Source organism: Rhinoderma darwinii, chromosome 3 (genome assembly GCF_050947455.1).
Source record: "Rhinoderma darwinii isolate aRhiDar2 chromosome 3, aRhiDar2.hap1, whole genome shotgun sequence".
Classification (NCBI taxonomy): Eukaryota; Metazoa; Chordata; class Amphibia; order Anura; family Rhinodermatidae; genus Rhinoderma; species Rhinoderma darwinii.
The window spans coordinates 222805780-222819045 of NC_134689.1; positions in this window are offsets into that span (position 1 = coordinate 222805780).

Here is a 13266-nt window from a genome sequence, read left to right on the forward strand (position 1 = left end):
TATTATTATTTTTTTTGTAGTGGATGAGCGGAGTGTCGCGGCACCCCTGGATCGTCCGCGCGGCACCCCGGTTGGGAACCACTGCTCTAGACATAGATAATGCCCACTAGTCATGGTTACAGGCCTACAGTTTGACCCCAAGTTTGATAACCCTTCTTGGTACTGCAATCCATCCATTCCCTAATTATCTATGCTCTCCTCTGCACCTGTTCTAGATCAGCTATGTTCTTCTTATACACAGGTGCCCAAAATTGTACACAATATTCCATGTGGTCTGTCTACAAAACTATATTCTTATCATGTGCATCTATGTCTCTATTGATGCATCACATGATTTTATTTGGCTTGGCAGCAGCTGCCTGGCACTGGTTGCTAAAGTTAAAGAGGCTCTGTCACCAGATTATAAGTGCCCAGCATGATCCACAGCACAGTGTGATTGTGCAGTGATAGAAGCTGGTCTGGAACAATGAGAAGTGTAGGACACTTATTAGTCACTGATTCGTCAGCCTCATACATTCCTCTGTACAACACCCAGTTGGTAAAAAGTAAAAACACGCCCAGTTGTCCATTGAGAAACTCATTAGCATAAATCTAAACTAGCTCATAACTTGCTCAAAAATGATCGTTTTTCAAAATAAAAACCACTGCTGTCACCTACATTACAGCACCGATCAGATTATGTAGGAGATAGGGCACTTATAATCTGGTGACAGAGCCCCTTTAAGTTTAAGTTTGTAGGGAGTAAGAGTAAACTGCTTTGTATTTATATGAAACGGTACTGCATTTCCACACAATAAGCATATGTAATATGTAGCTGACAGACTATGTGAGTAGATAAAATCTGGCAAAGAATGGTCCACCTACTCTTCTCCCTCCCCAAGTGTGCATATACACATTACAACGCTGATGGCGGGTGTGGCGCCTGCCGGCGGTTCCCGCCACCGGGTCGTATGCCTACCTCACAGACAGCCTGGCCCTGTCTGTGGCTGTTGGCGTATCTATACTTTCTGTGGCCACGTGTCCTCTCCTGCTTCCTGACCTCCTCTTAAAGGGTCAGAGCGCAATTAAAAAAAAAAAAAATCCAATCCCTGCTGCTCCAGGATGATTTAAGCCATCTCCTCAGTTCACCTGATGCCTAAGCAACTTTGGTTTAACCAAGTTGTGTCCTGCAAAAGTTCCTGTTTGCATCCTTATTCCAGTCCGCACCTCACTATCTGTTATCTGCCTGTACCCAGCTATCTATAATTAGCCTGTATCCAGTTATCTGCCTCTAGTCTGTATCCAGATATCTGTTATCAGCCTGTATCCAGCTATTCGCTACCAGCCTGTATCCAGCTTTCAATTATTAGACTGTATCCAGCTAAAAGGGTGAAATCCGCTGTAAAAATCCACAACTTTTCCTCAGCATTATGAGCTTGCTACGGATTTGAAAATCCACAGCATGCTGATATTTCCGCGCATATTTTTCCGCTATGGGTGGAAGGGGTTTTCAAAACCCCTACCACATGTATTGTTCTGCAAATTGCTACAGATTTGGGGGTGAATTCAGCACCGCAAATTCGCAACATTTGAACATACCAGGCTTGAGGAATTCTTGTATTACTTTTTGACTCAGGAGAACATTAATGTCAAAATTTTACTACAACAATTACAGGACCAAAAAATTACCATGGAACACTAGCTTATAATTATGTTTAATGTATAAATATTAAATAGATATTATGAATAACACTTTTTTTTTTATAATACAGCCCACTAGGCTAGATATAATTTGAATATGTCGGGCAATGCATATTTTCCCCAAACTTAAAAAAGAAAAATGCAAGTAGTTATACATGATTGTGGATGACATTTATGTATGAATCTATTTTAGGTAGAAATGCTCTTTAATATAACAAATTGCAGCAATACACTTTAACATACTGCTATTAATTACATCTGCCTGAGACATTTTGAGGACTGCAATAAATGTCTGAAGAAATGACTTACATCTATCAAAGTCTCTTAGTTAAAGCCTAAATTAATTTGTGGCTATTTCATTTTCTTATGGTATGCTAAAACAACATTTTCTTTCTGTGTTATCGAACAATAAATTATTTTAATGCAGACATTTCAAAAATCTTTGTAAAACTGTTATCATTTTAATGGTGGTCATTAGCATTGTAATATGAAAAAAGCTTTCAAATAAAGTTTTATTTTCTTCCATACAATGGTAATATAATGCAAAGTTATCTGATGAGCCATTATTGAGACTCTTATAAATTATGGAATGAAATAAAAGTTATTGCTGTATTTCTATAGTTTTCCTGTTTGGAAAGATATGCTTCCTGCTACTGGCATGCTGAATTCCTTTTGTACAGGACAATGCCCTAGTCTATAACAAATTAGCAAATTATGTTACAGTTTCAAATGTGCTATATAAAGAGGACCTGTCTCTAGGTCACATAATGTAAACTATTTATCTGCACATATCACTTGTTGGCAAAAAAAACTTTAAAAAGTAACTTTTAATCAGTAATCAATAACTAATCGTATAACAGAACAAACCATAACTAATCTTAATTTATCATTACATCTTGTTACCCATGGTAGAAAATAGGGTACTACACCATATTATCAGTGCTGTACAAGGATTATAACTGCTGCTATTTGGATATAGAAGGAGGTTAGTGGGTAACTGATATGTCCTACATTTTACTATGACTGACCCATGTCACGATCTGTGGGTGTGTGGACCCACTGGGCCGCACCACCGTAGCGGGATAGCAGCTGGCCAAACAACAGTGTACAAAAGTCAATAAATATCCAAGCACAAGGGTATCTGTGATAGTCCAGACAGTAGAAATGGCTTTGGCACAGACAGGACCTTTGGCAGCAGGTGATGCAAATCGTGGCAGAGGACACCAGACGTGGTTTAACACAGCAGGCGTAATAGACAGCACAATGCGACAGAGGAATACAAACAATGCTCAGGGAAGGAGTAAAAGGGCAGAGCCCTTTTTATAGTCCAGGGTGATCATGGGCTAATTAATAATATTTTACATGTGCGCGCACTGGCCCTTTAAGGCCCGGGCGCAAGTGTGCGCGCACACCCTACGAGACATAGCATAGTGGCTGCGGCCATCGAGGGGTGAGTAATCCCAATGGTCTGCGGCCGTGGATGTTACAGTATCCCACCTCTTACACCACCACTTCTTGGGACCAGAGTGAGAGAGGAACTTCTTAATGAGGGTAGGGGCATTGAGGTTCTCTTCTGGCTCCCAGGACCTCTCCACTAGACCAAACCCCTTCCAATCCACCAAATAAAAAGTCCTTCCTCCTACTCTCTTGTAATCCAGGATCACCTTTACCTTAAACACATCGGAAGCACCGCTTGAAGCAACTGGAGGACTAGGAGTTTTAGTGTAGCGGTTCAGGACCACAGGCTTCAGGAGGGACACATGAAAGGAGTTGGGGATTTTGAGGGTAGGAGGCAGCCGAAGCTTATAGGAGACTGGGTTAATTTGATGCAGAATCTTAAAAGAGTACAAATATTCTGCCTGTATAAACGTTTAAAATAAATATTTATTGACAAAATTTATTATTAAAATTAGTAGGGCACAGAGTGCCAAAAGATCCAAGTACAGGCGTTGGCAACCAGATCAAGGACGCACAATGAAGTGTGTGTGATATAGACAGTCAGCGTGCACTCATTCACAAGTGCCTGAAGTGTCAGATGTTATTTGTCACATAACCTAACTCCATGTGCTGGCAAATATTAGTTTAGTCTGATTGCCACAGATTAACAGGCACACTTCCCAACGCGTTTCTGCACCACATAGGGGAGCGTCCTCAGGGGTACGAGTTGCCTGATTATTCTCGTAATATTCAAAAAGTGCCGGTCAGCTGATATTCAGCTGTTCATTTAGTGTAATGGCGCATACGAGACACTGATAGCGGTCTGGCGCGCGCCGGGGAAACTCAGAAGCTTTAACAGCCCAAGCCCCACCTACCATGCATTGCGTAATGCCGGGCCGATCCAATGGGAGAGTAAAATGTCTGAAACCGACGCCCACCCAGAGGGCGGCTCCATGGTAACCACGTAGCCAATGGGATGGATGCATAGAGCATCCTTGGTAACAAGGGGGAGCTAAAGGCGGCCGAACATACAGCGCCGATAACAACATCAGAACAGACGCCGTGTATGTTGGTAGGAGATCCAGGGAGTAAGTAAACAAAGCCACAGTTACAGAATACAGCATCGATGGCCCATTGTATAGAAAGCACAGCACATCGAAGGTGTAATAATGGAATGGAAGGCACTGCCACAATGAGGCAGAAGGCCAATTGAGACCATTCCTGAGTATACATGGATGTCAGAGGATACAGTGTGGGACAAACAGAGTAGGTAGCATAGAATATTACAGGAAGGGAAGGTAAGATATAGACTCATTAAGGCCCAGTGGTTTGATGGTTTGCATCCTGAAAATCCACTGGGCCTCCTTCTGCAAAATACGTCTATCCCAATCCCCTCCCCTAACAGGCAATTTGACATGTTCCATCCCTTGGAATTTAATAGCAGAGGAATCTCCCAGATGACACTCCCACACATGCCTAGAAACGGAGGTATCAGCTCTATTCTTGATATCACATATATGGTCCCGGATTCTGCGTCTAAACTCCCTTTTCGTTTTTCCAACGTACTGCATCCCACATTGGCACGTGATAAGGTACACCACCCCCTTGGTGAGGCAGTTGATGAATGACCTGTTATGAAACAAAGCGCCTGTGACAGTACTCTTGCAGGTTTTACTTTTCAGAACAGAAGTACATGCTTTACACCTCCCGCACTGGTACGACCCAGTGACGTTGGTAGAGAGCCACGTAGTGGCACCAGTCACCTCCAAATGGCTGTGCACCAGTCGATCCTTAAGATTACGGCCTCTACGGAAGGTGATCTGAGGCCGGTCTCCAACCAGACCACCCACGTCACGGTCCGCTTTGAGGATATCCCAGTATGAGGTAAGTATTTTTCTCACCTCATAATGTGCAGCATCATAGGTACCTCTTATTCTCATGACATTATCCTCCTCTGGGGGTGTCTTCGGATTTAATAAAATCCGAAGACACCCCCAGAGGAGGATAATGTCATGAGAATAATAGGTACCTATGATGCTGCACATTATGAGGTTAAAAAAAATACTCTTACCTTCCTGTAATATTCTATGCTACCTAGTCTGTTTGTCACACACTGTATCCTCTGACATCCATGTATACTCAGGAATGGTCTCAATTGGCCTTCTGCCTCAGTGTGGCAGTGCCTTCCATTCCATTATTACACCTTCGATGTGCTGTGCTTTCTATACAATGGGCCATCGATGCTGTATTCTGTAACTGTGGCTTTGTTTACTTACTCCCTGGATCTCCTACCAACATACACGGCGTCTGTTCTGATGTTGTTATCGGCGCTGTATGTTCGGCCGCCTTTAGCTCCCCCTTGTTACCAAGGATGCTCTATGCATCCATCCCATTGGCTACGTGGTTACCATGGAGCCACCCTCTGGGTGGGCGTCGGTTTCAGACGTTTTACTCTCCCATTGGATCGGCCCGGCATTACGCAATGCATGGTAGGTGGGGCTTGGGCTGTTAAAGCTTCTGAGTTTCCCCGGCGTGCGCCAGACCGCTATCAGTGTCTCGTATGCGCCGTTACACTAAATGAACAGCTGAATATCAGCTGACCGGCACTTTTTGAATATTACGAGAATAATCAGGCAACTCGTACCCCTGAGGACGCTCCCCTATGTGGTGCAGAAACGCGTTGGGAAGTGTGCCTGTTAATCTGTGGCAATCAGACTAAACTAATATTTGCCAGCACATGGAGTTAGGTTATGTGACAAATAACATCTGACACTTCAGGCACTTGTGAATGAGTGCACGCTGACTGTCTATATCACACACACTTCATTGTGCGTCCTTGATCTGGTTGCCAACGCCTGTACTTGGATCTTTTGGCACTCTGTGCCCATCTAATTTTAATAATACATTTTGTCAATAAATATTTATTTTAAACGTTTATACAGGCAGAATATTTAGAATCTCAAAAGGTCTGAGGAACCGGGGAGAAAATTTGATTAAAGGCACCCTCAGACGGATATTCCTTGAGGATAGCCAAACTTTGGTACCCGGAAGATACTTCTGCTTGTATCCACCTTTCGCTTCATGCGATCGACTACCAGCAGAATAGAAGAACGAGTTTGTTGCCAGATTTGCAGAAAGTCCCCAAATGCAGAGTCAGCTGCGGGTACCTCAGATGTAGTCGACACAGGGGAAGGGATATGTGGATGTTGGCCGTAGATAATGAAGAACGGTGTGGAAGCAGGGGACTCATTTGCGTGGTTTTTGTATGAAAACTCGGCCCATGGAAGAAGCTGTACCCAGTCATCATGCTGCATGGAGATGAAGTGGCGAAGATAATTCTCCATGATTTGGTTAATCCTCTCAACTTGGCCATTGGACTGGGGATGGTAGGCTGAGGAAAAGTCCAATTTCACACCTAGGAGTTTACAGAGGGCTCTCCAGAATTTTGAGGTAAACTGAACCCCCCGATCAGACACAATATGAAGGAGCAAGTAGAAGATGTGCTGGATGAAGAGATTAGCCAGTCGAGAGGTAGAAAGTAGACCGGTCAGCGTAATAAAATTTGCCATCTTCGAGAACCGGTCCACAACCACCCAGACTGTATTGCATTCTGCTGAGGAAGGAAGATCTGTGACAAAGTCCATTGCAATATGCTGCCAGGGAGTGTCGGGCACAGACAGATTTTGGAGTAGGCTGTCAGGCAGGAGGAGACAAAGTTTACAATATCTTTGGGCAGTGTGGGCCTCCAGAAATTACAAGCAATCAGATCTCTAATCTTATGAACACCCGCATGCCCAGCCAGTTTGGAGCTGTGTCCGCAGAGAAAGATTCCCTTCCTGTCTGCCAACCGCACAAATGTCCTCCACGTTGGGATGTCTCTAACTTGCAGGGGCTTAGCAGAAACAATGCAGGACGGGTCTATGATACATTGAGGGGACTCCACATTGACCTCCGTTTCAAATTACCTGGACAGCGGGACGGTAGTGGAGCACAAATTGGAATCGGGTGAAGAACAGCGACCACCTGGCTTGACGGGGGTTCAGCCGTGGAGCCGACTGAAGATTAATGAGGTTCTTGTGGTCGGTATATATCAGGATGGGGTGAGCTGCGCCCTCTAGTGGATGTCTCCACTCCTCCAGAGCAAATTTGATGGCCAGTAACTCCCGATCCCCAATAGAGTAATTGCGCTCTGCGGGAGAAAAAGTCTAAAGTAATAGCCACATACCTTTCTTTTGGAGCCTCTCAGGAACAGAAGTACACCTGCAACAACAGAAGAAGCATCCACCTCCAACGAGAACTGCCGAGACATGTCAGGATGATGGAGTATCGAGGCTGAAGTGAAGGCTTTCTTGTTTTTGGATCTGGGGTGAAAATCAAAATGTCATCAAGATAGACTAGACTACAACGCAGACATAGAGGTGATCTTGGAAGATATCATTGACAAATTCTTGGAAGACCGCGGGAGCATTACACAAGCCAAAGAGCATCACCAGGTATTCATAGTGCCCATCTCGAGTGTTAAATCCCGTCTATCACAATTGTCACATTGACAGATTAGGATTAGGTTGTAGGCCCCACACAAGTCTAGTTTAGAAAAGATCTTGGCTCCTCGTATGCGATCAAATAATTCCGAGATCAGTGGCAAAGGATATTTGTTTTTGACGATGATGTGGTGTAACACAGCAGGCGTAATTGACAGCACAACACGACTCTGCACTAGAGATGACACAAGTACGAATACAGCACGGGATACAGGATAGGGGTAGCAGGGCACGGGAACACAGGGAACATGATACGACTACGGGACCATTTGCAAGACTAACAGAGGTATGCAAACAACGCTCAGGCAAGGAGGTTTAGATGTGCGTGCACTGGCACTTTAAGGCTGGGCACGAGCGTGCGCACGCACCCTACGGCACACAGCAGAGCGGAGTGGAAGTGAGTGCTGGCGTCTCCTGGGGAGGAGATGCGGGCAAGCGCTCACAAGTCCATGGCTGTGACCGTCGAGGGGTGAGTAATCCGCGGCCGTGGATGTTACAACCCTAATGTGACAAAAATGATGGACCCTAGTCCTGAGCGAAGTAATTGCACTGAAAGGGTCGGCCCCACAACAGAACCTCCTATTACAACCTTGTACACCCTTAAGTGCCTCACTTACTCTCAGGTAGGACTCAAATACAGAAACTTAAATAAGATGACTAATATTCAGTGTACCATGCCTTATAATAAACTTGTACAATTACTGTGAATTCCCCCAATGTATCAAACAAAAAGTTTCTGTATTTGAGTCATACCTCATAGTGTGTGAGGCCCTTGAGAGTGTACAGTGGTGTAATAGGAGGCTCCGGTGTGGGGCTGTTCATGAGAACCGTCTGAGCGGTAAAAACTGTCCTTTTCTCTGGTGTGAGGTCGCCCACTTTCACAGCGATTACCCTGCTTAGGACTAGTTTCTATGATTTGGATCACATTGGGGTCAGTCATAGAACCTATGATGTGTCAGTTACCCAGGACCTTCATTCTATATCCAAATAGGAGTGGTTATAATCCTTGGACATCACTGATTATATGGTGTAGTACCGTTTTTTCTATCATGGGTAACAAGGTGGAATGATAAATGAAGATTATATGTTGATTTTCGACATGGTTTATTTTGTTATACTATTAGTTATTGATAATTGATTAAAAGTCCTGCTTTAAAGGTCTGACCTGTTTATATGACCTGAATCTCTCTGTCCCCCTGATATTATTGCCGTTTCTTCTTTTGTTCTTGCGATATGGCCCTTCGTTGTGTTGGAGCCATATATGTTAATTCCCTGTAATTAGCTAATAAGATGTGAACTACACTATTTCTCTTCTGATGGAGCCAGATTCACAGACTCTAATGCTGTCCAATCAGCAGGAGGCAACTTCAGACCCGCTCTGAAGTCTTCACCCATTTTGGTTTTGCGAGATAAGATTGTTCTGGCAAAATCATGCTGGGCCTGGCCGCTCTGAAGCTGCCTTGTGCTGATTTGAGAGTGTCAGAGGCTGTAAAGTTGCCTCCACCTCGGGAAAATCAGTGTAGTTCATGAACTGTTGGCTAACTACAGGGAATTAGCCTATAGAGTGCCAACACAATGGAGGAATATATATCAGGAATGGGGGGTCCAAGAACAAAAGAAAAATGGTGCTGGAATCAGGGGGTCAGTGGGATTTAGGTTAGATAAACAGTTTGCATTAGACCTAGTGACAGGTCCTCTAAATACAGGGTAGGCCATTTATATGGATACACCTAAATAAAATGGGAATGGTTGGTGATATTAACTTCCTGTTTGTGGCACATTAGTATATGGAAGGGGGGAAACTTTTCAAGCTGGGTGTTGACCATGGCGGCCATTTTGAAGTCGGCCATTCTGTATATTTTAACAGCAAGTGCTCATACACTAATATTACTTATTGTAGGGGTCCACAAACTATTTTATTCTGCAGGCCACATTGTCGGATTGTAGCAGTCAAAGGGGTTACAATAAAATTGTGACATACTGTATATCACAAATAGAGGCATAATGTGAAGCTCTTGACCTGAAATGCCAAATCTGAATCATCATATGCCATTTATAGTACTGGTGTCTTTTTCCCAATCAATTACAGGTCTTTCATTACTAGATCAGTTATAACCCTCAATGTGATTTGTCAGTAAAAAAAAAACATTGCACCATTTTTAAATGCTGACATAGTATCTGCCATTACTAACTTTTGGGGTAGGGCATTCCATAGTTTGACTAATCTAATTGTAAAGAACACTTTCCTATATTAATGTGTGAAACGCCTTTCCTCCATGCGCAATTGATGTCCCCTGGTCTTTTTTTAATTTATTGTAAAGAACAAATCATGTGCTAGTTTTTTGTATTGACCACACATATATTTATACATAGTAATAAGATCACCTCTAAGCCGTCTTTTTTTCCAAGCTGAACAAGCCCATTTTTTCTAGCCTTTCATTTTTAGAGAGACATCCCATCCCATTTAATAATCTAGTCGCCCGTCTTTGAATCCATTTGGCTTTATTGCATAAATGATCTGTAAATTAAATTTGTTAAGTAAATTATGCATTACTAAAGAAAGAAATAGTGAATGAATAACAGGACATTAACAGAGCATCACGTTGAGGTCTTTAGACCTGAGATTGTTAAATATACATATTGCTAACCAAGTGGATATCATGTTACATTATATTGTATTTTATATTGCATTATATTAGATTAGTTAAGGCAAATAGGCTAAGACTACATCATGGTAAGAGTGTGTGTAATAAATGGAGAATGTACAGATTGTCAGTAGAATGCTTCCTAGATACAGATAAAATGCCCCCAAACTACTAAAATCCCCTGCTGATACCCCCTCTTGAAATAAAGTCTAAGTGCAGGGCACACAAAGCATGGTACCTTTAATTAACACCAGCTTAAAAATAGACTGCCTTTATTTCAGTTATGGTTTAGCGCAGGGCACAGGTGGAGAGAGAAAGCAAAAATCTGAAAATCCATATTTCAGCATTTCCTAAAGGGTGAGTCACTAGTTAAAAAATGGGTCAATGGTTATTTTAGCAGAATAAATCAATGTGAAAGTAAGCTTTTATATTCTATGCTATTTTACATTTCTTGTTAAAATAGTAAAGAAAAAAATAACAAAAATTACTTTTGTACTTTAATCTATATTACTGTAATGGTTTCTTTTATTTGGATAGAAATCAAGAACACTACAGGACATCTGAGTGCTGAGGATGCTTCATAGAGCCGAAACACTAAATAAAAAAAAAGGTCCATTAGCAGAAGTTTGTTTCCTGCACTATATAGAATTAAAAAAAGGAGAGGGTACAGAATAGGTAGAATGTGAAGTACAAGCTGATCAATAGAGTAAAGTGATTGGGAAGGATATAGATACATTCTGTGACAAATTATCATGATGAAAAATGGTAGTGTAGTACTTGTAAAAGCATCAAAATGTAAAACAGCTGCATATATAATTCAAGGACAAAATCATAGGGAAACATTTAATTTGAGTGAAGTAACTAAAAATTTTAATACTTTCTACTAGCTGTGAAATTTTCAGTAAATATATTGGCAAGAACATTGTTAAATAATTATCAAGAAGGCTATTTTTGTATCCATAACACGTCCCTTTTCCTAAGCAGATTATATAGATACCATAATAACATGGAGGGCACAGCTATAAAATCACTCAACTCACCCTTCAAACTCTAATGTGTCCCGTAAAATACTGTCACATTTGTATAGTGTGCTTAATGGTATGATAAATAACAATAAACATGCTTTATGCTTCAATGGGAAGCTGATCTGAATATCACCTTAAAGGGATTTTACTATTTGGTACATTTATGACATATCCACAGGATATGTCATAAATGTCATCTAGATGCGGGTCCCACCTTCTGTGGATATGTCAAACAAACACAGTTTTTGGTGACGTTTTTTTTAGCCAAAGCCAGAAGTGGATCCAAAAGGAAGGAAAGATATAAAGAATAGATAGATGCTTTTCCTTTCTCTTGTGTCCTCTTCTATATTTGGTTAAAAAAAAACAACTTAACCATAACTGCATCAAAACTGCATGCGTGATCCTGGCCTAACTCTTGAACGTTGGCACCTTTGCTGCATTTCACTGAGCAAAATAGCTAACAGGCTTCAGTAACTGAAATATCTCTTAAAGTGTCAAATCGTGCATTCATGGTAGCAGCGAAATTGCAAGTACCAGATTTATATCAGTGTATCAGTGTGTTTGGTGCAACTTTATAATTACTTTTTATTAAAAATTATTACTTTTTGAGATACAGCTGATTTGTATCCTGTATACAGAGCAGCTGAATCATGTGCTGAGACCTGAATCCATCAGGTCAGCAGCAATGATGGGTTCAGTTTCAGCAGGTCGACAAACAGGATCCACCTGTTATCGATCACATCTAAGTTATGAACGATAACACTGAACCTGCACGTTCCGCGCTCCGCCATTTAGCACCTTTCAATGACGAAATGGGGCACTGTGTGTGTGTGTGTGTGTGTGTGTGTGGGAGTGTGGGACACAGTGTATGGTGCTATTATAATCAGGGACACAGTATACAGTGCTATTATAATGAGGGACACAGTCTATGGTGCTATTATAATCAGGGACACAGACTATGATGCTATTATAATTATAGGTGCAGTGTATGGCGCTATTATATTTAGGGGAGTAGTGTGTGGCACCATGAGCATTTTATCTTCATTTACAGGTTATGAGAGCATATCTACATACAAGTAGCGTACCGAGGTTATGGGAGCCAGAGCACAGTATAATGTAATAATATGTCAAATGTAATAATATATAAACAAGTATATATGGGTATAGTAATTTGTCAGTATGTCTGCAAGTCCTATGGGGCCAAAGAAATAATCTTATACATAGGCTTTCTTTGGACCCATAGCACTTGCAGACATACTGACAAATTACAATACCAATAAATACTTGTTGACATATTATTACATTATACTGTGCTCTGGCTCCCATATCCTCGTTAAGCCACTTATATGTAGATATGCTCCTTGTATAGACAAACGCCTATCTAGCAATTGTATGACTATTTTTTTTTAATATGTTTGTTTGTATTTATTCAATAAAGTAAATTTTTTTGTATCTTTCTCATACTCGATGTGTTAATTGACCTTCTTTCTGTAGTTTATATATTGCAACAGGTCAATGCATCAAGCATTACTTGGTTATTTGTTTTTCCACTTAAACAGCTTACTATTGATATAATAATAATTATCATTTCTCTGTGGCAAGATTCAATCTGAATGTACCAATAGGCTGTCTTCAGAGAGAGAATGTACTATGCACACCAGAATGGAAATTATTTTCAAAATAAATAATTTGTTTATAGGCAGTGACAGTGCGATGTTTCGGTCAATACCGTGACCTTCCTGTAGTGACTACAGCAGGTAGCCGCCAAGCAAATGCGCCACGAAAACAGGATCCAGCATTGACTAAGTACCTGAGGAAGGTCACGGTATTGACCGAAACGTCGTACTGTTACTAGCTATAAATAAATTATTTATTTGGAAAAGAATTTCCATTCTGGTGTGCATAGTACTTTCTCTCTATTGGATCGGGTTGGGCCCA